This window comes from Scyliorhinus torazame, chromosome 16 (assembly GCF_047496885.1).
Source record: "Scyliorhinus torazame isolate Kashiwa2021f chromosome 16, sScyTor2.1, whole genome shotgun sequence".
In the NCBI taxonomy this organism is placed as follows: domain Eukaryota; kingdom Metazoa; phylum Chordata; class Chondrichthyes; order Carcharhiniformes; family Scyliorhinidae; genus Scyliorhinus; species Scyliorhinus torazame.
The window spans coordinates 157016218-157042559 of NC_092722.1; positions in this window are offsets into that span (position 1 = coordinate 157016218).

The window sequence follows — 26342 nt, forward strand, 5'->3', positions numbered from 1 at the left end:
AGAAGAAGGGTCAAGTTGAACTTGGTCCCTATTCTTATAGTCCCCAGGGGCTTCCCGCCTCTCGGGGCGGACCTCGTACCTGGTTCCAAGTGATTGGACTTGGTCCCAATCACTTGGTTCGATATGCTCCAATAATGGGGTGATTCCTTGATCGGGGGGTGGTCGTTTACCTTCCTTTGTCACAGCCCCTGCTGGCGCTGAAAGGTCTGGATCGGCTTTCAATTGCTAATTTGTAGCAATTGTTCCCGGGGATGACTGCTTACCATGCAGATGGCTGGGTTGTTGTGATGTTGATGGCTGCAGGTATCGGTCTGGACTGACTTCCCCAGAGGCGAATACACTGTTTTACCTGCAGCTGTCCGTTTGAGTCCTGTTGGCTGATTTTCCCATCAGCCTCTTTCGTTCGCCATTTTAAATCAGGGTTTTGACCATTCTAATCGGGAATCAGCCGTTTTACGTGGCTAGAGCAGGTCCTACCTTACATTCCCTAATACAGTGATTCACCCCCTGTTAAAAATGAGTCCGGCGGGGGTGATGTGAAACTATATACAAATAGTGCAATTATGTACAGTGTTAAGAACGGGGAAAACAAGGAAGAATAAAAAGAAAAGTCCATGTTGACTGTCTGGAGTCCGTCAAAGGTTCAGCCGATCTGGTGCTTTGGTGCTTCGTTGGGAGCGGCGTAACGGTGGCGGCGAGGCCGGTGCTGGCGGTGGTGGAGGTGGCACCGATGGCGGTGGTGGCGGTGCTGATGCTGGCCAGTCATCGGGGAACTCCGGGAACGTGCTGAAATCCTCTTCGTCATCTTGTGCGGGAAGGGGGGAGGGGTTGGTCTGGTGGGGTCAATGTTGGCGGCGCGGTGGGACGGGGGGTGGGCGCATGGGTGGGGGAGTGTGTTGGGGTGGAACCTGACGGTGCCAGGTTCCTGAGTGACGGACGTCGGGGAACTCCACGTAGGCATATTGAGAGTTGGCGTGGAGCAGGTGAACCCTGTCCACCAAGGGGTCCGCCTTGTGGAGTCGGACGTGCCTACGGAGAAGGACCGGTCCTGGCGCTGCGAGCCAAGGCAGGAGCGACATCCCGGATGTGGACTTCCTGGGGAAGGTAAAAACACGTTCATGGGGTGTGGTATTAGTGGCGGTGCACAATAGTGACCGGATGGAATGTAGAGCGTCAGGGAGGACCTCCTGCCAGTGAGAGGCTGGAAGGTTCCTGGACTGTAGGGCCAGCTAGACGGCCCTCCAAACCGTCCCATTCTCTCGTTCTACTTACCCGTTTCCCCGGGGGTTGTAGCTGGTCGTCCTGCTGGAGGCGATACCACTGCTGAGCAGGAACTGACGCAGCTCATTCGCTCATGAATGAGGATCCCCTGTCCCTGTGGATGTAGGCGGGGAAACCGAACAGAACGAAGATGGTGTTGAGGGCCTTGATAACGGTGGCAGACGTCATATCGGGGCATGGGGGCAGCACGGTGGCCTTGTGGTTAGCACAACTGCCTCACGGCGCTGAGGTCCCAGGTTCGATCCCGGCTCTGGGTCACTGTCTGTGTGGAGTTTGCACATTCTCCCCGTGTCTGCGTGGGTTTCGTCCGCACAACCCAAAAATATGCAGAGTAGGTGGATTGGCCATACTAAATTGCCCCTTAATTGAATAATTGGGTAATCTAAATTTTAAAAAATATATATATATATCGGGGCATGGGATGACGAAGGGGAATCTGGAGTACTCATCGACCACACTGAGAATGTACGTGTTATGGTCGGTGGAGGGGAGGGGCCCTTTGAAATCCACGCTGAGGCGTTCAAAGGGGCGGGAAGCCTTCACCAGGCGCGCACGGTCTGGCCGGTAGAAGTGCAGCTTGCACTCCTCACAGACCTGGCAGTCCCTGGTGACCGTCCTTACTTCCTCGACGGAGTAGGGCAGATTACGAGCTTTGACCAGATGGTACAATCGAGTGACCCCCGGGTGACAAAGGCTGTCGTGTAGGGCCCGGAGTTGATCTACTTGTGCGCTGGCACATGTACCTCAGGAGAGAGCGTCTGGGGGCTCGTTGAGTTTACCGGGGCGATACAAAATCTCGTAATTATAGGTGGAGAGCTCGATTCTCCACCGCAAGATTTTATCATTTTTGATCTTGCCCTGCTGTGTGTTAATGAACATGAAGGCTACCGACCGTTGGTCAGTGAGGAGAGTGAATCTCTTACCGGCCAGGTAATGCCTCCAATGCCGCACAGCTTCAACGATAGCTTGGGCCTCCTTTTTGATGGATGTGTCGAATTTCAGAGGCATGAAGGGTGCGGGAAAAGAATGCCACGGGTCTGCCTGACTGGTTTAGAGTGGCGGCAAGGGCGACGTCTGAAGCGTCGCTTTCTACTTGAAAAGGCAGTGACTCGTCCACTGCGCCCATCCCCGCCTTGGCGATGTCTGCTCTGATGCGGGCGAAAGCGTGTTGTGCCTCGGCTGCGAGGGGGAATTGGGTGGACTGAATGAGTGGGCGGGCCTTGTCCGCATAGTTTGGGACCCACTGGGCGTAGGAGGAAAAGAACCCCAGGCAGCGTTTGAGGGCCTTGGGGCAGTGGGGGGAGGGCGAGCTCCATGAGGCGGCGCATGCGGTCGGGGTCGGGCCCGAAAAGTCCGTTTTGGACTACATAGCCGAGAATGGCTAACCGGGTCGTGCTGAACACACACTTCTCTTTGTTATAGGTCAGGTTGAGAAGAGTGGCAGTGCGGAGGAATTTATCGAGGTTGGCATCATGGTCCTGCTGGTCATGGGAGCAGATGGTGACATTATCTAAGTACGGAAAGGTGACCCGCAAACTGTACTGGTCGACCATTCAGTCCATTTCCCTTTGGAAGACCGAGACCCCGTTTGTGATGCCGAAAGGGACCCTAAGGAGGTGATAGAACCGACCGTCCGCCTCAAAGGCAGTGTATGGACGGTCCGACTTCTGGATGGGGAGCTGTTGGTAGGCGGATTTCAGGTCAATTGTTGAGAAGACCCGGTACTGCGTAGTCTGATTGACCATATCAGATATGCGTGGGAGGGGGTATGCGTCGAGCTGCGTGTACCGATTGATGGTCTGGCTGTAGTCCACGACCATCCTGTGTTTCTCCCCAGTTTTAACCACTACCACTTGGGCTCTCCAGGGCCTCGATAATACCCTCCTTAAGCAGCCGCTTGACATCGGACCTGATTAAGGTCCTGTCCTGGATGCTGTACCGTCTGCTCCTGGTGGTGACGGGCTTGCAATCCGCAGTTAGATTGGCAAAGAGGGAGGGGGTGTCGACTTTGAGGGTCGTGAGGCCGCAAACAGTAAGGGGGGTAGGGGCCCGCCGAATTTGAGCGTGAGGCTCTGGAGATTGCACTGGAAGGCCAGGCCCAACAAGACTGCAGCGCAGAGATTAGGAAGGACATAGAGGCGGAAGTTACTAAATTCTACGCCCTGGACAGTGAGGGTGACTGTACAGAAACCTCGGATCGGGACGGAGTGGGATACGGAGGATAGGGAGATCCTTTTTGGTTGGCAGGATGGACCGCGAGGGAGCAGCGCCTTATGGATCTGGGTGTACAAAGCTTTCGGTGCTCCCGGAGTCCAGCAGGCACGAGGTCACGTGGCCGTTGATTTTCACTGTCATCGATGCGGTGGGCAGGTTGTGCGGGCGCGATTGGCCCAGCGTCATTGAAGCGAGCTGCGGGTACTCATCGGATGCTTTGGATGGCGAGCGTGTGCGGTTCCGACCTCGGGATGTCTGGAGACCCTGTGGGGAACAAAATGGCGGCGCCCATGGTGCGCACATTGCGGGGTCGGGACAAGATGACGGCACCCATGGGGCGCACGTGGCCGAAGGGGGACAAGATGACGGCGGCCATTGGTCGCACATGGCCCTGGGAGGAGAAGATGGCAGCTCCCATTGTGCGTTTGGCGTGGGGGAGGGGGCGATAGCGGGCACGATCGCAGCAGCTGCATGGGCCTGGCACACAGCCACAAAGTGGCCCTTCTTACTGCAGGATTTACAAATGGCAGTGCGGGCTGGGCAGTGTTTCCGGGATGCTTCTGCTGACCGCAGAAGTAGCAGCGGGGACCCCCGGGGTGCGCGGATCGGCCTGCAGTGCAGGCGTGTTGGGAAGGCAGGGCCCCAGCTGAGGAGGTCGTCAGTGGAGTCCAGGAGGGGTAGGAAGGGGTAGAAGGGTGGGCAGCACGGCAGGAGGGATAAGACTGTACATTACAGGATGCGACCGTCATGGAGAGCAGCAAGGTTTTTGTCTCCGCCAGTTCGAGCGTGGCCCCTTCCAGTAATCGTTCTCGGATGCGGTCCGACGCAATCCCCGTCACGAAAGCATTGCGTCATGAGGAGGTTCGTGTGTTCAGCGGCCGTAACTGCCTGACAGTCACAGTCCCGGACGAGTGGAATTAGGGCCCGCCAGAAATCTTCGATGGACTCACCAGGTAGTTGCAAGCGGGTGGCGAGTACATGCCTGGCGAAGAGCGTGTTCGTCTTTTGAGCATAGTGTTCTTTAAGGAGTGCTATTGCTTTCGCGTAATTTGAGGCGTCTTGGATCAACGGGAACACGCCGGAGCTCAGTCTGGAGTACAGGACGTTTATCTTCTGAGCCTCCGTTGGCGCGGGTTCCGCAGCGTTGATGTTGGCCTCAAAACAGGCTAGCCAGTGAGTAAAGTATTTTCTGGCGCGGGCGAGTGCGGATCCAGCTGCAGGCGATCTGATTTGATTCTGATATCCATTCTGTGGAAAAATCTGACTGCAATAAATTGATGCGCAATCAATTGCACAAAGACGCAGATTGGGTCCAACTGTGGCTTTATTACAGTCAGATGCGTGGCCTCCTGCTGCAGCTGGCGAAATGGCAGGGCAATGGAGGTCACGCATATTTATACAGATCTTAGTGGGCGGAGCCAGCCGGCATGGGCTATCGGCGAACCTGTAGTGCAGGTCCTACCTTACATCCCCTAATACAATGGTTCACCACACTGTGTCAGTCTGCATGCTGTGTTGTCAGGAAATGAAAATGAGCACTGAGTCACTCAGTTGTTAGTGGCATGGGGGATGGGGCGACTATGGGTGCAGGGCTGCTGAGGTGTGGGGAAGGGTGTGATGAGACCGAGGCAATCCAGCCTAAGGGGCCGGTTGGATGAGACCCAGAAACAGGTGCGGCAAGCACAAGCATTTAGAATTTATGGAGTAGCTGTCAAGGCCTCACAGCAATGAGATCTCAGGATGATCCAGCCTGAGTTAGAATGGTGCCCTGATTCGGAGGGTAATTGTGCCCTCTAACATTCCAGAGGCTCATGCTCGTCAAATTATTGGCCATCATGAGTTAAACCTTAATAATGTCAGCTGTTCCTCACGGCGCCGAGAACGCGGGATCGATCCCGACTCCGGGTCACTGTGCATGTGGGGTTTGCACATTCTCCCCGTGTATGCGCAGATCTCACCCCCATAACCCAAAGATATGCAGGGTGTGTGGATTGGCCACAATAAATTGCCCCTTAATTGGAAAAAAAGAATTCGGTACTCTAAATTTATTACAAAGAAAACAATGTCAGTGGTCCACATTCTCAAGCCTAGGATATGGGGGAAAACTCATGTTTCAAGGATAAAAGGTTCATTAGAGGGGATCTAGAGGGAAGCATTTCTAGCTCCTCTAGCCAGACCCCAGCGCCTGCCATGGAGGATACATTAGCCCTCAAGTTACACAGGAACGTCCAGTGGACCCTGCCCATAAGGGATGGATGGCTATTGAAACAGCCTGGCAGAACCCCAGTGATGTGTCTATTAAGGGAAGGGACACCCAGACGGGATGTCACATGTGACTCTGAAGAGGCGAGGGCATAGTCCAGGGCTGGTCAAATGATGAAATGGGAAAGGCACCAGACATGTGAGTGAGCGCTAGCCGCCAGATAAAGATGGAGGAATGGCTGCTTCCTGACTCAGGAGGACAAATGGAGAGGGGAGGGTCTGACGTTAACCAGCTGGGACACCTCTCTCTCTCTCCCCCTCTCTCTGTCTCTCATCCCTCACAGCTCCCCAAGAGATCTCGGAATGGAGCCGGGGAGCTAGAAATTCTGCTCCATTGGAGAAGCACAGACTCCAGCTGGAACCAATGGCTGTACCCAGGGAGAACCAAATACCAGAAGGCTGGGAGGCCGCAGAGCAGAGTCAAAGGTCAAAGACATAGCACCAGCTGACCAGGGGTCTCGCAGGTGAAGAAGACAAAGAATGTACAGGCCCCAGGTGTCCTTTCTGTAGCTGTTGGTCAACATGTGCCATAGGATACTCCGCCTCAACAGGAAGACAGTGCAGCACCTGTGTGACATTATATCTAACTTGGCACCACTTGGAAGACCTACTCCCTTCGTCCATGAAGGTGATAACAGCTGTTATGGGCCAGAGTTTAGAGAACCCCAAAGTGCATCATGGAGTTCACTTGACCCACATCTTTTAATAGATTGTGGTATGGGGAGCACACGGCCCACTCGACAGGTGTGGTACAGCAGAAATGGAAAAGTAATTTTTAAAGCAAAACAATGTTTATTCTGAACTCAAGTTAACCTTTTTAAAACATACAGTGAACATCTTAGCAACCATCAATTCAAATACAATCCCCAAAGAATACAACACTAAGTAATCCTTGAGCTTTTCTTTTAACATCCATAAGACTTAAAACACCTTTTACCAGAAGCACATTAGGTTTACATTCACTACTGAGCACATTTATAATTCTGAATTCACCAAATGATCAAGAGATAGTCTTTTGATGGAAGAGAGAACAGCAGTACACCTGCTTGGTCTGGCTTCAGCTCCAACACTGAAAACAAAACTAAAACGTACCCTACAGCCTGCCCAAAAATGAAAGTAAAGAGCTGACAGACAGCCCAGCTCCACCCACTCCCTGACATCACTGCAGTAGTAAACATCCATTTCTTACAGGTGCTCTCACATGACACAATCTAAGATGAAGAACTCTGCAAAGCCCGCGCCAACACTCTGCTGACGTCACTGCACATCACGTGACACTTTACCGGCAGGAATGTATTCTCTGATGGACTTCCGGTGGCGGCTATGAGGGAGTAGGTCGCACATTTGGTTTCGGTCGGACTTTTGGACCTTTTCCCCTAACTTCTTTGCGCTTTTGAGCGCGGAACTGGAAAGCAACAGTACTCAGGCACAGGACCCATACAGAATTGTATGGACCTAAGAAGCCGGAGGGACCATAAACAGCAGAAGAAGTGGTTGAGTAAGGGCACAGTGGAGGCTGTGAGAGAGACCAGCATGGCTGATGTTCAGAGCAAGGAGCCGACAGCCCAGCCCGCAATGGAGCAGCTGCTGCAGACTATGCAGGAGAGCTTTTTGGCTTTGAAGCGTGACAACTTGGAGCCGCTTCAGACGTCGATTGATCGGATGGGAAAAAGGCTGGATGATCAGGCTGAGAAGCTCCAGCAGTTGGAGAAGTCAGTGGAGGACCAGGCTGACTTTCAAACGGTGATGGATGTGGAGATTCGGAGGCTGAGAGACCAACAAAAAGTGCTTCTGGAAAGGCTGGAGGACCTGGACAACAGATCTCGGCAGCAGAACGTGAGAATCGTGGGCCTCCCGGAGGGGACAGATGGGCTAGACGCTGCCTCATATGTGGAGGGTATGTTTCAGACGTTGCTGGGGAACGAGGGGCGTCATTCTCCGACCCCCCAGAGGGTCGGAGAATGGCCGTTGGCCGCCGTGAATCCCGCCCCCGCCCCCACCGAAGTCTCCGAAGGGAGAAAAGTCGGCGGGGCGTTAATGTCGCCGCTGCCGCGGAGAATGTCACGGGTCTGCGCAAGGCAGCCGATTTTCGGCCTGCCAATATTCTCCCTTCCGGATGGGCCGAAGTCCCGTCGACATGATGACCGTTCACGTCGACGTAAATTAAACCTCCTTTTCATCGGCGTGACCCGGTGCTCCAGGCTCACGCCGACCAGGGTGGAGGTGAGTGACGGCCTGGGGGGTTAGCTCTGGGCAGGCAATGGCGTGGCCGCAGTCTGAATGCGTGAGGAGAGGTGTGTCTCGGGTTGTGTGTGTGTGTGTGCGGCGGGGGGGAGGTGGTTAGAGTTGGCTGGGCTCCGGGGGAGTGCCGGGAGGGGGTCCGTGCCGGGGAGGTGGATGGGGGGTCCGTGCCGGGGTGGAGGTTGGGGGGGGTCCGTGCCGTGCCGGGGTGGAGGTTGGGGGGGGTCCGTGCCGTGCCGGGGTGGAGGTTGGGGGGGGGGTCCGTGCTGGGGTGTAGGTTGGGGGGGGGGGTCCGTGCCGGGGTGGAGGTTGGGGGGGGGTCCGTGCTGTGGTGGAGGTGGGGGGGGGGTCCGTGCTGGGTTGGAGGTTGGGGGGGGGTCCGTGCTGGGGTGGAGGTTGGGGGGGGTCCGTGCTGGAGTGGAGGTTGGGGGGGGTCCGTGCTGGGGTGGAGGTTGGGGGGGGTCCGTGCTGGGGTGGAGGTTGGGGGGGGGTCCGTGCCGGGGTGGAGGTTGGGGGGGGTCCGTGCTGGGGTGGAGGTTGGGGGGGGGGTCCGTGCCAGGGTGAGGTTGGGGGGGGGTCCGTGCCGGGGTGGAGGTTGGGGGGGGGTCCGTGCCGGGGTGGAGGTTGGGGGGGGGTCCGTGTCGGGGTGGAGGTTGGGGGGGGGGGTCCGTGCCGAGGAGGGGGATGGGAGGGCAAGTGAGTTGGTCCACCTGGCCAGGTGCCAGCCTCCAACAGTTGGACCCATGCGGTCCATGCCACCTGGCTGGGGGGAGGAGGAATGTCGTCGTTCCCCTCCCCCCCCCACCAGGCCGTCATGTTTTCAGATCATCCAGCGATGTTGGCCGCCGTGGTGGCAGCCGCTCATGTCTATGTTGCCCTGGATGAGGAGGATGAGGAGGAGGAGGAGGAGCGTGCCAGAGAGGCGGCGCAGGCTGCCGCAGAGGGGCAGGCGGCAGCCGCCCAGGCTGGAGGGACACCTGACCGACAGGACGAGGAGGGGGAGGAGGACGCCGCGGCCCCACGGCAACGGAGGCACCCGAGGGCGCCCATTGTGTACCGGCCCCGGCAGTCATACCAGGACCTCACGGACCGGGAATGCAGGAGGAGACTCCGGATGAGCCGGGAAACCATGGCACACATCTGCCACCTGCTGGCACACCTGTCACCGCGTGGCACTGGCGGGGGACACCCTCTCCCCGTGTCCGTCAAGGTTACGGTGGCCCTGAACTTTTATGCAACGGGGTAATTCCAGGCACCGAGTGGGGACCTGTCCGGCATATCGCAGACATCGGTGCACACGGTGCATCCGGGCAGTGACAGATGCCCTATATGCCATGACGCACCGCTACATCCGCTTCCCCGTGGACTGGGCCAGCCAAGATGCCTGGGCCGTGGGCTTCTCTGCCGTGGCCGGGTTCCCCATAGTCCAGGGCGCGATCGATGGGATGCACGTCGCCGTGCGGCCACCTGCAGATAACAGGGCCGTGTTCACTAATAGGAAGGGGACCTATTCGATGAACGTACAGGTGGTCTGCGACCACCGCATGATGATCCTGCACGTCTGCGCCCGTCACCCAGGCAGTGTACACGACTCATTCGTGTTGTCGCGGTCATCCATCCCCGGCATGTACGAGGGATGCCATCCCCGGCTGAGGGGCTGGTTGCTGGGCGACAGGGGCTACCCGTTGCGATCGTGGCTGATGACGCCTATACGGAGGCCACGCAATGAGGCGGAGAACCGCTACAATGATGCCCATGTAGCGACAAGGGGAGTGATAGAGAGGTGCTTTGGCGTGCTGAAGATGCGTTTCAGGTGCCTGGACCTCTCTGGGGGCGCCCTCCAGTATCGGTCGATAGGGTCGGCCGCATCATTGTGGTGTGCTGCGTCCTGCACAACATAGCCCAGCAGAGGGGTGATGTGCCGCAGGCAGAGGAGGGCGGAGTGGAGGAGCAGCAGGAAGAGGCCCAGTCCTCCCCAGATGAGGGGGATGGGGGCAATGGTCAGGGCAGACGGGGTAGACACAGGCGGGTGACTGTCCACCGTTACCGGCTGGCCCAGCGGGCACGGGACAGACTGATAGACGCCCGCTTCACTGACTAGATGGGCGTGGGAATCGGGTAGTATGGCCACAGACCGCACACCATGGCAACAGCCGACCACCCACACCCCCCACCCATCCACCCACCCAGCACCCTCACCCCCCTCCCCAACCCCACCCACCCCACCCGCATGCACACCACCCCCCCCATTGCCGATCCACCTGCGGCACAACGGGCCGGGCTCACACAGTTGCGGGTGGACGCGTGTCTATCGCAGGCCATGGAGGATGATGACAACCCGCCCTGCGATGAGCTCCTAGCTCTACATCGTTGGACTATGTCTGACCCATGGCCACAGTACCACCATCCACCCGGACCATCCCTGCATGCGGCTGTGACACTGCAGCGCACGGTCCCGTCCTCTGCCCGGGGGATGTTGATGGCGGCCCAGGGGGAAGGGGGCAGACTCACCTGGGGCTGAGGTAAGACCACCCCTCACACACACACTTGCGCTCAACGTACATGACACCCCCGCACACTTTGGACAGAGCACAAAGGCAGCTTCGGTAGGTGTAACATTGACTTTAATAACCAAAGGAGTTCATGCACGTGCCCTAGCCCCTAAAACTCATCTGTGCCCGGCACCCGTGCCAACTTACTCAGTGTCTAATTGTTTGGCCTTACGGGCCCTTTGACTACGTCTACGTGGTTCCCCAGACGGTACAGCAGGACTGGAGGTGGACTCCTGTGATTCCTGCCCTCTGACACTGGATCCCTTTGGCGGCCGTTTCCTGGGGCGTCCTGGCCTAGATGGGCCAGGCTGCGGCCCGGGCGACTGGGATGGCGAGCTGCCAGCCTGTCCTGCCCGTTGCCCACCCAATGCACCTGGGACGGAAGGGGGGAGTCCGAGGTGTCGCGGTGTACCGGGACCTCCCCTACAGAGGGAGCCGGGGCGGACCACACCACCTCCTCCTCCCTCGGGGTGCCCGATGGCCCCCAGGCCTCTACATGGGTGGGGGATGCGAACGGACTGGCCATCCGACGCCCCCCGACATCTGGCGCTGCCAGTCCTGGAGGCCCGTGCTGGTATCGACAGGGGTCTGCAGGTTTGCAGCCATGGAGCCCAGGGGGTTGGCAAACCCTGTCTGTGACAGTGCGACGCCGGCTGGCACATGGCCACTGGCGCCGATGCCCTCAGCGATGGCCTGCAGAGACTGGGCCATGGCCTGCTGAGACTGGGCCATGGCCTGCAGAGACTGGGCCATGACCTGCTGAGACTGGGCTATGGCGTTGAGCGCCTCTGCCATCTGGCGCTGGCACTGGCTCATGGCCTCCTGTGAGAGGGCAGCCATGTCCTGGGCCACAGACGCCGCCTGCACGGAAGGCCCCAGGCCTCGCAAACCGCTCCCCATGTCTGACACCGTCGCACCCATTGCCTCCACTGCGGACGCCACCCATGCGGTGTCGGCCTGGGTGGCACGCATGACCGGCACCACTCCCAGCTCCTGGACGCGGGTGGACTCCTCCACCTGCGACCGCAGCCGCCGCAAGCCACCCGTCACCCTCTTCGCTCGTCTCCGGGTCGGTGGTTGCATCGGATCTATGTGTGGGTGTGGTAACTGCAGGAACCCGGGATCCATCTGGGCGGCAGATGTTCGCTTGGGCTGGGCTGCCCTCCGACCGCCCGGTCCCTCTGCTGCTCCTACCTCCACCTGCTGTACCGGGACGGCTGTGTTGTGCGCACCAGTGAGTGTACCAGACACCTCATCACTAAAGTGCCCAACCATGGTGAGTGTTTCTGCGATGGTGGAGGGTGTTGGTGACAGCAGTGGCGTTGTGTCGTGCTCTTCGTCCCACTCTGAGTCCATGGCACTTTGGGGTGGGGGTTCGTCTCCACCCATCCACTCTGAGTCACTGTCCGGTATTTCGTCTTCCTGGGTAGTGCTGTCCCGGGTAGGGGTGTCCTGGGTAGTGGTGTCCTGGGTAGTGGTGTCCTGGGTAGTGGTGTCCTGGCTCGGATGTGACGGGGGCCTGTGGCTGCCCCCCTCATCGCTGGGTGGTCGCTCCCGCACGTGACGGGGGTGTCGTCTCCCTGTTGCTCCAGGTCTCTCCGTCTCCCGTGGTGTGCGAGGGGCATCCTGCGGGCGTCGCATGCTGGAGGGTCCGGGTCTCTCCGTCTCCCGTGGTCTCCGAGGGGCATCCTGCGGGCGTCGCATGCTGGAGGGTGCGGGTCTCTCCGTCTCCCGTGGTCTCCGAGGGGCATCCTGCGGGCGTCGCATGCTGGAGGGTCCGGGTCTCTCTGTCTCCCGTGGTCTCCGAGGGGCATCCTGCGGGCGTCGCATGCTGGAGGGTGCGGGTATCTCCGTCTCCCGTGGTCTCCGAGGGGCATCCTGCGGGCTTCGCATGCTGGAGGGTGCGGGTCTCTCCGTCTCCTGTGGTCTCCGAGGGGCATTCTGCGGGCGGTCTGCATCTGCGGGGATGGGTGCCTGGACGTTTGGTCCTGCGATACACAATGAAGAATGCATGGTTGGACATCAGGCAGTGATCAGGTGATACGGGGGAGGGGGATATAGGGGAGGGGGGATATGGGGACAGGCTGTCGGTGGCTCACTCGCTAGTACGCCCCCGACCTCTGCATCAGCAACCTCCCGGTCCTCAGGACCGCCAGCCAGTTCCAGGGCCCTTCCCTCGTGTACGGTCAGTGGCCTCTCATCAGCGGGGCCTCCTCCAGTCCTCACATGCTCCCTATTGTTGTGTGCGCCCTTCTCCTGTGGGGGGGGGGGGTGGGGGCAGGGGTAAAAGGCAACAGTGTTAGGCAGGTATATGAATGCACGCCATCGGTTGCGCGTGCATTGCAGAGGTTAAGGTTAGGGCTGGATTCACTTGGGGATATGGGGGAGGGGGGGATATGGGGGAGGGGGGATATGGGGGATATGGGGGAGGGGGGATATGGGGAGGGGGGATATGGGGGAGGGGGGATATGGGGGAGGGGGGATATGGGGGATATGGGGGGGATATGGGGAGGGGGGATATGGGGGAGGGGGGATATGGGGGAGGGGGGATATGGGGGAGGGGGGATATGGGATGAGGGGGGATATGGGGGAGGGGGGATATGGGGAGGGGGGATATGGGGGAGGGGGGATATGGGGAGGGGGGATATGGGGGAGGGGGATATGGGGGAGGGGGGATATGGGGGAGGGGGGATATGGGGGAGGGGGGATATGGGGGAGGGGGGGATATGGGGGAGGGGGTATATGGGGAGGGGGGGATATGGGGGAGGCTCACCCTGCCTGCTCTGACGAGGTTGTTCACCTTCTTGTGGCACTGGGTGCCTGTCCGTGGTGTCAGGGCCACAGCGGTGACGGCCTCTGCCACTTCCCTCCACAGACGCCGGCTGTGGCGTGGGGCAACTCTGCGGCCGTGCCCCGGATACAGGGCGTCGCTCCTCTGCTCCACCGCGTCCAGGAGCGCCTCCACATCGCGTGACTCGAACCTCGGGGCTGAGCGACGGCCAGCCATCCAGTCGGGTGTTGCGGTCGGGTGTTCCGGTCGGGTGGGGGGGATCAGCGCGGCCTTATGAGCCGTCACGCCGTGCAGCGCGTATGACGCTGAACGGCGTGAACCACTGCGCAAGCGCGGATCCCGTTATGTCGCTGCTAGCCCATTTCGGGCCGGAGACTATCGACCCATTTTTCCGACGTGACGCAAGTCGGATTTGCGCCGTTTTTTGCGCCGATCAGCGGACTTTCCGCCGATAACGGAGAATTTCGCCCGAGGTGTTCCCACGCCCGCCGGTGGTGGACAGGGCACACAGAGTGCAGGTGAGGCAGCCGCAACAAAGGGGTCCCCCACGAGCGATGGTGGTATGCTTTCACAGGTACCTGGACAAGGAACGGGTGCTGCAATGGGCAAAGAGCACACAAAGCTGTATTTGGGACAATACCACCCTGCGTGTGTACCAAAGTTTGAGTGCGGAGGTGTCCAGGAGGAGGGGAGGCTACAAGCAGGTGAAGGAGATACTGTATAAAAACAAGGTGAAATTCGGGCTGCTTTTTCCGGCGCGACTGTGGGTTACGTACAAGGGTCAGCACCACTATTTTGAGGAACCCGAAGAGGCGATGGACTTCGTTAAGAAGCAAGGGCTGGCCCTGAGCCGAGGACGTTTGGACTCATGTTAGAGCTTTTAAGTATATGTGGTGTCTCTCCCGTTTCGGCATGTATCTTTTTTTTTTATGTTTTTGCGTGCTTTTTGCGTAGTTGACCTGAATGTTTCCTGTTTGGGCTCTTTGCTTAGTTAGAGTTTGGCTGGGGGAAATTAATAAAGAAAACAGTTAAAAGTTTGGGTTAAAATGGATGCTTCGGGGGAACTTTGTGCAATTTTTTTCTGTGTCTGTATGGGAAGGACTGAAGAGTGCCTGTTATTTCTTATGCTTTTTTTCTTGTTTAACTTGAATTGTGCTATTGTGGGGGTTGTTTATGACTTGTATAGAGTGTTTGCTTAAGTAGGGCTGATCTGGGGAAGTGGTGTGGAGGGGTGGGGGGGAGGGGTGACTGGGAACAATGGGTGGGAGACAGGAAAGAGCCGAGGCTGGGAGCCCCAGGCTAGCTAAGTGCAGCTAGTCAACGGGAGCCGAGGTAGGGGGTGTCCATATAGTTAGATTAGGGCAGGGGTTAGGTGATAGGAGGGTGTTGCTAGTGGGTGGGGAGTTGTTCTGCTGACAAAGATGTTAACTGGGCATGGTAACAGTGAGGAGGTCATGGGTGGAGCCGGCCAGGGGGCGGGCCAGAGGAAGCGCGACACGTGGCTGGGGGACTGGCCAAGGAAAGGGGATGGCTGATCGGCAAAGTGGGGGTGAGGTCCCCCCCCAACTAGGCTGATCACCTAGAATGTTAGAGGGTTAAACGGGCCAGTGAAGAGGGCATCTGCGGGTTCTGAAGGCGGACATAGCCTTGTTGCAGGAGACGCACCTGAAAGTGGCAGACCAGGTTAGGTTAAGGAAGGGCTGGGTCAGTCAGGTCTTTCATTCGGCGCTGGATTCTAAGATGAGGGGGGTTGCGATCCTGATTAATAAAAGGGCAGAATTTGAGGTGGAGGGCACAGTCGTGGATGGGGGTGGCAGGTTCGTTATGGTGAGGGGTAAGCTCGAAGGGGTGAGAGTAGTCCTGGTCAGTGTGCATGCCCCTAATTGGGACGACGTGGATTTTATTAGGAGGATGCTAGGGAAGATCCCCGACTTGGATTCGCGTAAGTTGATCATGGGCGGGGACTTTAATACAGATCTGGACCCGAGCCTGGACCGGTCATGCTCAAGAACAGGCAGGTTGCCAGCGATGGCAAAGGAACTGAGAGGGTTGTGGTATTATAGGTATTACGGTACCTGATAGGCTGGAGCACCATTGGTGGAAACTGTATGCTTTCTATTGGTTAGGATGTATGGTAGCTCCACTCTGATAGGTATAAGAGCCCGTGCCGCCCAGCAGCCTTCATTCTGTACCTGAGCTACTGGGGGAAACATCTAGCTTATTAAAGCCTTCAGTTGGACTACAACCTCGCTTTAGTGGTCATTGATCGTGCATCAATTTAATAAGCTCGTTTTTTAAGAAGAAAGGATGGAGCTCCGAATCAAGCCGGAGTGTCTGCAACTCAGCCCCACACGGTGAACTCAGCGGCAATCTTCAAGCACTGGCTGACGTGTTTTAAAGGGTATCTTGGGACGGCCGAAAATACACCCACGGGAGAGCAAAAACTGCAAGTCCTGCACTCGAGGGTGAGCCCGGAGATTTACACCCTCATCGAGGAAGCGGAAGATTTCGATGCAGCAATAGAGCTGCTAAAAGGACACTATATTCGCCTGGTAAACCAGGTCTATGCCCGGCACCTGCTTGCAACAAGGCAACAAACCCCTGGGGAATCACTGGAAGAATTCTACCATGCACCCCTGGTGTTGGGGAGAAGCTGCGGCTGCCTGCAAGTTTCGGCGAGCGAACAGACTGAACTCTTAGTCCGGGACGCTTTCGTGGCAGGTATGCTATCCTCACAAATCCGCCAGCGACTGTTAGAAAAAGACACTCTGGGTCTCAGGGAGGAACGGGCCCTTGCAGGCTCCCTGGACGTGGCCTCCAGGAACGCCCGCGCTTACGTTCCTGACCGCGCGGCAACCCCCTGGGTTGTGTGGAACCCCTCCGCGGCCAACCCCTGAGACTTCCCCCATCCCCCCACAGGCCTGCGCTGCAAGGCGGCCTGGCAACCCCGAGGGGCCCCGCTGTTACTCTTGCGGGCAGGCCAAGCACTTCACCAGCGCTGCCCGGCCCGCGCATCCACCTGCAAGGGATGCGGCAAAAAGGACCATTTCGTGGGGGTATGTCAGGCCCATGCGGTTGCCGCGACCTCCGGCGGCGAATGCGGACCGCAACCACAAACTTCTCCACGCTCCCCGTGCGGCCAGCCGTTGCCGCCATCTTCCTATTCCAGGGCCACATGCGGACCCCGGGTGCCGCCATCTTGTTCCGCGGACGCCACATTGGAGGGATGGGCGACGTCATTTTGTGCACCCCCAGCCATGTGCAACCAATGGGAGCCACCATCTTGGATGAACCCCCAGGACCCCAGCTCGGCTGACCACGCACTGCCCGAAGAGAACTCTCAACTGCTGCGATTAGCCTCGGTGACCCTGGATCAGTCCCGGCCTCGAATACTCTCAACTGCTACAACGACCGTATTCATCAACGGGCACCAGACGTCCTGCCTAATCGACTCTGGGAGCACGGAAAGCTTCATACATCCCAACACGGTAAGGCGCTGTTCTCTCCTCATCCACCCCGTTAATCAAAAAATCTCCCTGGCCTCCGGTTCACACTCAGTGGAGATAGAGGGGTTTTGTGTAGCAAACCTCACAGTCCAGGGAAGGGAGTTCAAAAATGTCCGTCTCTATGTCCTTCCCCACCTCTGCGCGACTACACTCCTGGGTTTAGACTTCCAGTGTAACCTCCAAAGTCTAACCTTCAAATTCGGCAGCCCTATACTGTCTGCGGCCTCTTATGGAGTTCCCCCTCCCTCACTACTTCCCTATTTGCGAACCTCACCCCAGATTGCAAACCCATCGCCACCAGGAGCAGACGGTACAGTGCCCAGGACCGGATCTTTATTAGGTCAGAAGTCCAAAGGCTACTGAGGGAAGGGGTCATTGAAGCCAGTAACAGCCCCTGGAGAGCTCAAGTAGTGGTGGTAAAGACCATCAACAGGTTTACGCAGCTGGACGCGTACCCTCTCCCCCGCATATCCGACCTGGTAAACAGGATCGCGCATTATAAGGTCTTCTCCACAGTGGATCACAAGTGCGCCTACCACCAGCTCCCCATCCGCACTAGTGACCGCAAATACACTGCCTTTGAGGCACATGGGCGGCTCTACCACTTCTTAAGGGTTCCCTTCGGTATCACCAACAGCGCGAGATGGACCGAATGGTTGACCGGTACGGTTTACAGGCAACATTCCCGTATCTCGATAATGTCACCATCTGCGGCCACGACCAGCAGGACCACGATACCAACCTCCGAAAATTCCTCCAAACCACAAAAATCTTTAACCTTACATACAACAAGGATAAATGCGTGTTTAGCACCGACTGTCTAGCCATCCTCGGCTACGTGGTGCGAAATGGAGTTATAGGCCCCGACCCTGAACACATGCGCCCCCTTATGGAGTTCCCCCTCCCTCACTACTCCAAGGCCCTGAAGCGTTGCCTAGGGTTTTTCAGCTACTACGCCCAGTGGGTCCCCAAATATGCAGACAAGGCCCATCCCCTGATCTAATCCACTATTTTTCTCCTGTCGATGGAGGCCCGCCAGGCCTTCAGCCGCATCAAAGCAGACATTGCAAAGGCCACGATTCACGCCATTGACGAGTCCCTCCCCTTCCAGGTGGGAGCGATGTGTCCGACGTAGCTCTGGCGGCCCCTTCAACCAAGCGGGCAGACTGGTGGCCTTCTTCTCTCATACCCTCCATGCTTCCGAAATCTGCCACTCCTCAGTCGAAAAGGAGGCCCAGGCCATAGTCGAAGCTGTGCGACATTGGAGGCATTACCTGGCCGGCAGGAGATTCACTCTCCTCACTGACCAACGGTCGGTTGCTTTCATGTTCGATAATGCACAAGGTACAAAACGACAAGATCTTGCGGTGGAGGATCGAACTCTCCACCTACAACTACGAGATTTTGTATCGTCCCGGGAAGCTAAATGAGCCTCCTGACGCCCTGTCCCGCGGCACATGTGCCACCGCACAAGTGGACCACCTCCGAGCCCTCCACGAGGACCTATGCCACCCGGGGGGTCACTCGCTTTTTCCATTTTGGCAAGACCCGCAACTTGCCCTACTCCATGGAGGAGGTCAGGACAGCCACCAGGGACTGCCAAATCTGCGAGGAGTGCAAACCGCACTTCTACCGACCAGAGAAAGCGCACCTGATAAAGGCTTCCTGTCCCTTTGAACGCCTCAGCATTGACTTCAAAGGCCATCTCCCCTCCACCGACCGCAACACGTACTTCCTGAGTGTGATTGATGAGTACTCCCGGTCCCCATTCGCCATCCCCTGCCCCGACATGACCGCAACCACCGTCATCAAGGCCCTCCATAGCATCTTTGCACTGTTCGGATTCCCCGTTTGCATACATAGTGATAGGGGGTCCTCCTTTATGAGCGACGAACTGCGTCAATTCCTGCTCAGCAAGGGCATCGCCTCGAGAAGGACGACCAGTTACAACCCCCGGGGTAACGGACAGGTAGAGAGGGAGAACGGAGCGGTCTGGAAGACAGTCCTACTGGCCCTACGGTGCAGGAACCTCCCAGTCTCCCGCTGGCAGGAAGTCCTCCCGGATGCCCGCCACTCCATCCGGTCACTGCTTTGTACGACCACCAACCAGACACCTCACGAACGTCTCCTTGTCTTCCCCAGGAAGTCCTCCTCTGGGACCTCGCTCCTGACCTGGCTGGCAGCACCCGGACCCATCCTGCTCCGTAAACACGTGCAGGCGCACAAGTCAGACCCGTTGGTCAAGAGGTTCCATCTGCTCAATGCTAACCCCCAGCACACCTGCATGGCGTACCCCGACGGCCGACAAGTTATGGTCTCCCTACGAGACCTGGCACCTGCCAGAACCCCACGCACAACCCACGCACACCCCAGCCACCAGTCCCACCCTCCCCTCCACCGGGGCACCTTACAGGAGGATCGTTCCTTCCACCGGCTCTGTCTAGGCCCCCCCACCCACTGACGCTCCCCGCAGGCGCCCCCTTCCCAGGTCAACCGTTTTCCCCACCAGCGCCGTCTACGGGTGCCGAAGCTGCCATGGAGATCGAAGCTACGCCCCCGGAGTCACAGACTCCCACGCCTCCACCGGAGTCACCGCTGAAGCTCCGACGATCACAGAGGACGACCAGGGCCCCCGATCGACTGATTGCTTCATTTCAAATTGTAGACTGTAAACTGTAAACTGATTGCTCCATTTTTAAATTGTAAACGGTAAACTGTAAATGTAAATCATCAAATGTACATAGCTATCAGAATTGTAAATAGTTACAAAACACTGTACGGAGGTATTACGGTACCTCCATAACTAATTCTACCACGTTGCCATGTTTGTGATATTAGGCCACCACCCCCGCCAGACTCTTTTTTAACAGGGGGTGAATGTGGTATTATAGGTATTACAGTACCTGATAGGCTGGAGCACCATTGGTGGAAACTGTATGCTTTCTATTGGTTAGGATGTATGGTAGCTCCGCCCTGCTAGGCGAGGTATAAGAGCCCATGCCGCCCCAGCAGTCTTCATTCTGTACCTGAGCTGCTGGGGGAAACATCTAGCTTATTAAAGCCTTCAGTTGGACTACAACCTCGCTTTAGTGGTCATTGATCGTGCATCAGCTAGTCAAAACCAAATGTCGAACTTTGGATAAAATGCGATCATACTGCATCCAGTAACGGATGCATACAGCCGTCGCTGGCAGGGAGTCATGAAATGAAGAACCTTCACAACTTCATCCGCTTTGGATGGGTCTAACAGAAGGTGACTCGAAGCATCCGCATGCACAATCGAGGTTCTGGGGCAGTGCTCAAAGGAGTATTGATATGCCGCAGTCGGCGGTACTGCTTTGTCTTCCGAAAATAGGCCCAGCAGTGGTTTGTAGTCCATTGTAATAAGAAATTACCCATATTAGTACAAGCGCTTGACCCCGAAGATGACTGCTAAGCCCTCTTTTTCAATATGAGCATAGTTGGCCTCCGCAGCCGTCAGCGTTCTAGAGGCATAAGCGATGGGCTGATCGAGGCTATCACCCACATGGTGGGACAGCACTGTGCCAATTCCATAAGGTAAGGTGTTGCATGTCAAATAGAGGGACCTGACGGCATCATAATGTGCAAGAACCTTGGAGGAGACCAACATCCGCTTGACCAATTGGAAAGCAGAGCCTTGTACTGTGCCTCATGACCAGGGCCTGCCTTTCTGCAGCAACCAATAGAGTAGAATAGGGGGATATTGAGGCAGGTCCGTGTGTGAACAGAGCCGTGGTTTGCATTATTTTTCATGTTTAATTTGTGTCTTGACTTCTTTTTTGTTTGTAATGTACAATGTCATTTTTTCTATATGCCTAAAATACCTCAATAAAATTGTTTGTTAAAAAAAATATATATAGGAATGTAGGGCGGGATTCTCCGACCCCCCACCGGGTCGGAGAATTGCCGGGGGCCGGCGTGAATCCCACCCCTGCCGTGTCGCGAATTCTCCGCCACCGGATATTCGGCAGGGGCGGGAATTGTGCCGCGCCGGGAATCCCCCGGCGATTCTCCAGTCCGCGATGGGCCGAAGTCCCGCCGCTGTCAACCCACGCCAGCCGGCGTGGATTAAACCACCTACTTTACCAGCGGGACAAGGCGGTGCGGCCGGCTCCGGGGTCCTGGGGGGGCGCGGGGCGATCTGGCCCCGGGGGGTGCCCCCATGGTGGCCTGGCCTGCGATCGGGGCCCACCGATCCGCGGGCGGGCCTGTGCCGTGGGGGGCACTCTTTTCCTTCTGCCTTTGCCGTGGTCTCCACTATGGCGGAGGCGGAAGAGACCCCCTCCACTGCGCATGCGCGGGGATGCCATGAGCGGTCGGTGACACTCCCGCGCATGTGCCGCACGGCAAGGTCATTTCCGCGCCGGCTGGCAGGGCACAAAAGGCCTTTCCTGCCAGCTGGCGGGGCGGAAGTAAGTCCGGCGTGGGCCTAGCCCCTCAAGGTAAGGGCTCGGCCCCTCAAGATGTGGAGAATTCTGCACCTTTGGGGCGGCGCAATGCCGGACTGATTTGCGCCATTTTTGGCGCCGGTCGGCGGACATCGCGCCAATATCGGAGAATCCCGCCCATAGTCTCTGATACATAACATGGGCAGCACGGTGGCTTCACAGCGCCAGGGTCCCAGGTTCGATTCCCCGCTGGGTCACTGTCTGTGTGGAGTCTGTACGTTCTCCCCGTGTCTGCCTGGGTTTCCTCCGGATGCTCCGGTTTCTTCCCACAGTCCAAAGATGTGCAGGTTAGGTGGATTGGCCATGATAAATTGCCCTTAGTGACCAAAAAGGTTAGGAGGGGTTATTGGGTTACGAGGATAGGGTGAAAGTGAGGGCTTAAGTGGGTCGGTGCAGACTCGATGGGCCGAATGGCCTCCTTCTGCACAGTATGTTCTGTGTTCTATAACAGTGCCCTAAAACTATCATATTAGGTGAATATTAATTTCCCATTGCATAGTGCCAGAAAACATGAATTTGGGACCAGTGAGAAGCAGCAGGGGAAATCTTGACAATAGTGGTAAATTCACAGATAAATTGCTATCTTTGTAATGTTATTCTTTGAGCAAATACCTTCACAAACATTTTCATACCCTGTCCTGACTGCTCTATTTCAACTCCAAGCAATTTTATTCTGAAACAATGTACAAAGGCTTTTCATTCTGGCAAAATAACAGGCTATGCCCAGTCTATTATGGGATTTCATAATGATACCAAGTAAAATGATATCCCCTCCCATTAAAATAAATAAAACAGTCTTTCGGATTAGCCTTCCTGTACTGCACATGGTGACTTGGCATGAACAAAGCATCTCATGTCTGACCACAAATAAAATTAACTCCTTCAGCAGATAATTGTCAGGCTGACCCACTTCCGGCATCATTTCCGATATTCTGACCATTTCACAAATGTCTGTTTGATTTTTATCAGGAGTTCTGGTCAAAAGGGCAAGTACAATAGACTTCAAATAAAAGGTTCAAAAGAAATGCACTCAGATTATCCACCTTCAGACAGTCTGACTAGACAACTGGTTTGGTAAAATAAGTGATAATGAACAGTACTGAGAAGCTCTACATTTTAAGGATGATCAAAGCAGCGCTTAGCTGGATACAATATAGATCAAATTCACTTTTAATTCTAAGTGTATTATTGTACACAATATTTTCTTCTATTTTTAAATGATTTTGCTTCCTCATTTTTAGGATTTCAGTTGGTAGGATGATCAAGAATGCTTTCCAAAAAAGCCAAACGTATGTTCCATTTTTTATTTCCTCCCCGTGTGCACGCACCTCTTCTTTTGTTTTCGCTTGAGTTATGCCCATATCACAAACAAATATTCGCACACCACCAACACTAGCTAAAGCAGGCATAGCACATTGAAATGCTATGCCGATAATGAAAACCTTTAAATGGAAATAATCTAAAGATGCGACTTTAAGATTTCAAGTGATGGGGCTGTGAATAATTCTTTTGCTAGCTTGTCCCATTGTTGATAAACTGTATTAGAACCAAATGGTCTTTGTAGTTTGTGAGAATGGCTATCTTGAGTTTTGTCATTGCAGAGGACACAAGATACTTATTTCTGGCAATTTCCATCAGTCCATTCCATACTTTATAAAACATGGGGTGGTACAATGGGTTAACAGAATAGTTATGGTAATGAGTGATGCAGACCTTGATGTAACAGTGACATCAGCAGTCACGTACTAGACTCTCAGGAGGGAGGATGGAATAGTCCAGGGTTTTTCACGGGTGGGTCACGGGCAGGTGTCAGGAGAGTTGTGGAGCGATCAGCTTTTAGGTTGAGAATGCCGGCCAACCCCCGCACATGTGTGCCCCCCCCCCAGGCAGTGCGCAGCCCTGGAGCCCAGCGGGGCAGACTACCGCCTCCTGACGTCTGCACACTGTCCAGTGCTGTTTCCCCCTGACATCAGTGCGCTGTCCGAGGACCAAATTGATTTTTTCAAATGGCAGAGTCTTCCCGCCTGAAGCGGCAGCATAGAGCAGGTCATGCACCCGGCATGTACACAGGCATCACATGGTCCATGTTTTAGGCACAAAATCAGTGAGGAGAGATTCCTCCATTTTGTAACTGCCAGCAAGCAAGCAACAGGGCTCTGCAAAGAACTGAAGATGGATCATTTTTAATAAAGAAGAGAGGGCCAGAGATACAAACCGGCCAGGATCTCACAACTGAATCTGCTGGAGAGAGCTTCTCAGGAGAGGCCATGGCAGGACAAAGCAGTGCTGGTGCGAGCTCTAGGGCCTCAGATGAACAACCCATTAAGAAATTGAAATCGGGAACAAAGGAGTATAAAGGTGATTTATTGAGGAATGGCTTTATTAATTGTGACAATGCAAATCGGGATGCAAAGCCCATGTGCAGGGAAGTACTGGGAAATTAAAGTTTAAAATCCTCAAAACTTCAAAGGCATTTGAAGATGAAGCATGGACAAACCTCGTGATGTTTTTCAAAGGATGCAGCGAGACCTTAAATCATCAGCTGAAGTCCTTGACATAAATGTAGCATGGAATGAGAAAGCAGGTGAGATCGCACAGACCAAGCAGGCTTACCTGTCGTATTAAAGGGAAGCAAAAATGGTGTGTCGTGAAGTTCAGGTGACGTGGGTTGCGAAGTTCAGCCGGAGTGGGCCCCAAAGGTTGACCGGTGGGTAAAAATGGGTCCCAGGGAAAAAAGTTTGAAAACCACTGGAAAAGTCTATACTCATGAGTGATATACCTACTCTGTAACCATAGTGTTACAACACAAGAATAAGACTACAGTCTCTCTAAATAAGATAGGCCACACGTGCCAGAAGCCAGCAACCATGCTGTCAATATAAGAAACACATGTCAGTCTTTTTTTCCTCCATCTTTGTTCTTTGTGGTTAATACCAGTCCCTGGTGGCATTGTTGGGATTGTAGGAAAAGCATTTGGGGAATCACAGTAGCATTGACATATTGTCTCACCATCACATTTATTATTGATGCTACAGGGTAATCTAACAAAGAATACGGGCAGGAGGAAACAATGCATTAATGATGCAAAATGGTAAATTCTAGGGAGCAAATTAACATATTGTTGTCAATTTGAAAATTAAGTACAGTTGCAAGAAGAGACTCACCCTTTGGATCAGATACCATAATGCGTAAAATACAATGATATGAGTTACAAGGATCCCATGTTCATAACCTTGGGGCACGATTCAGCAGCCTTGTCACACCTGGCATGGTGTCGGGACGAGGCCATTGAATCGAGAGAGAGAGGTCTTCATTGGGAATCACGACGCTCAAAATGTCTCACGAGATTCAACGGAATCTCGCGCGGTGCCACAATTTGGATTTTACTCTGACTGGGTGAGATCCAGGCACGCATATTTAATGAATAATTTAATATACACCTGCCCAATTCACACTGGGCGCAGGATTCACCGGCCACGCCAGCAAACCCTCAACCGGGCGCCATTTGGTACTGGTGCACAAAGTCGGGAACCAGTCGTGGTGGTACTTTGGGTGCGTCTCGCTGGGGATTTGAGGCCCCCAGGTATTTGGGGCAGGGCAGGCTGGTGCCATAAGAAGTTGGGTGAGGGAGGGCTTAGAGGACCAGCGAAGAGGTACGTTGCGTGAAGTAGTGGATGGGAGTCCTGAAACCACGGTGGGGGGTCAGAAGATCGGGGCTGCCTTTAAAAATGGCACCCCAGTCCACGAGTAGTCTTCCTAATTACTTAAAACGTGGCGTCGATGGGGAGATCCTCGTCAAGGCCAAAAAAAAGGGTAAAGTGCCACTGAATACCGGGTCTTTCCCGACGCTGCAGGTGCGGAGAAACTCCCCGCTAAACACACCGGGCGCGATTCTCCGCTCCCGCGCTGGTTGGGAGAATCACTTGGGTCGCCAAATTTTCCCGCGACGCAGGTCTGACGCCCTCCCGCGATTCACGGAAGCGGCCAGATCGGCACAATCTCGTTTTGCGCGGCGCGGTACAGTGAATCGCCCGAGACAGCCAAAATAGCGATTCACCAGTACCCCCGCGATTCTCCGGCCTGCCCAAAATGGCGGGTTCCCCCCCCGGCGCCGTCCACACCTGGTCGCTGCTGGCGGGAACAGCGAGGGAACGCTGGGGGGGCGGCCTGCGGGGGGGAGGTAGGATCCTGCACCGGGGGGGGGCCTGAAATGGGGTGCGGCCCGCAATCGGTGCCCACCGATCGTCGGGCCGACCTCTCTGAAGGAGGACCTCCTTTCTTCCGCAGCCCCACAAGATCCGTCAGACATCTTCTTGCGGGGCGGACTCGGAGAGGACGGCAACCACGCATGCGCGGGTGACGCCAGTTATACGGCGCCGGCCGTGTCATGTATGCGGCGCCGCCTTTACGCGGCGCCAAGGCCTGGCGTGCGTAAATTACCTGGCGCCGCTCCTAGCCCATTATCGGGCCCTGAATCGGTCGGGATAGGGGCCGTTTCGCGCCGTCGTGAACCTTGACGGCGTTCACGACGGCGCGAACACCCTGCCTCCATTTCGGAGAATCCCGCCCACTGTTCAGTAACTTTAACTTGAGTCCGCTGAATCGCGCCCTTGATCTCCAGCCAGGGTGACAGAGGGGGCAGTACAATTAGACTCAGATTTCTTCATTTTGTGGGGTGGGCAAGAAGAGTATCAGTAAAACTATTTCACCGGATCAAGATCTAGTAGCTCCTGATGAGAAGTGAGTATGTGTAAGTATTTGCTGAAAACAAGATGAGGCTTGCCTACAATGCCTCCATTGTTAAATATTCAGACACGAAGTATGTCTAGGCACATGAAGTAGTAGCTGTGGTACTGAGGCAACAATATTCTCATAGCAGTGGGGAAAAAATAATCAAAATATTGTAAAACAAAATGTTACATTCTAATTTTCGATTTTTGCTTCAGTGTTCATCACATAATCGCATTATTACAGCACGGTAGCACAGTGGTTAGCACTGTTGCTTCACAGCTCCAGGGCCCCAGGT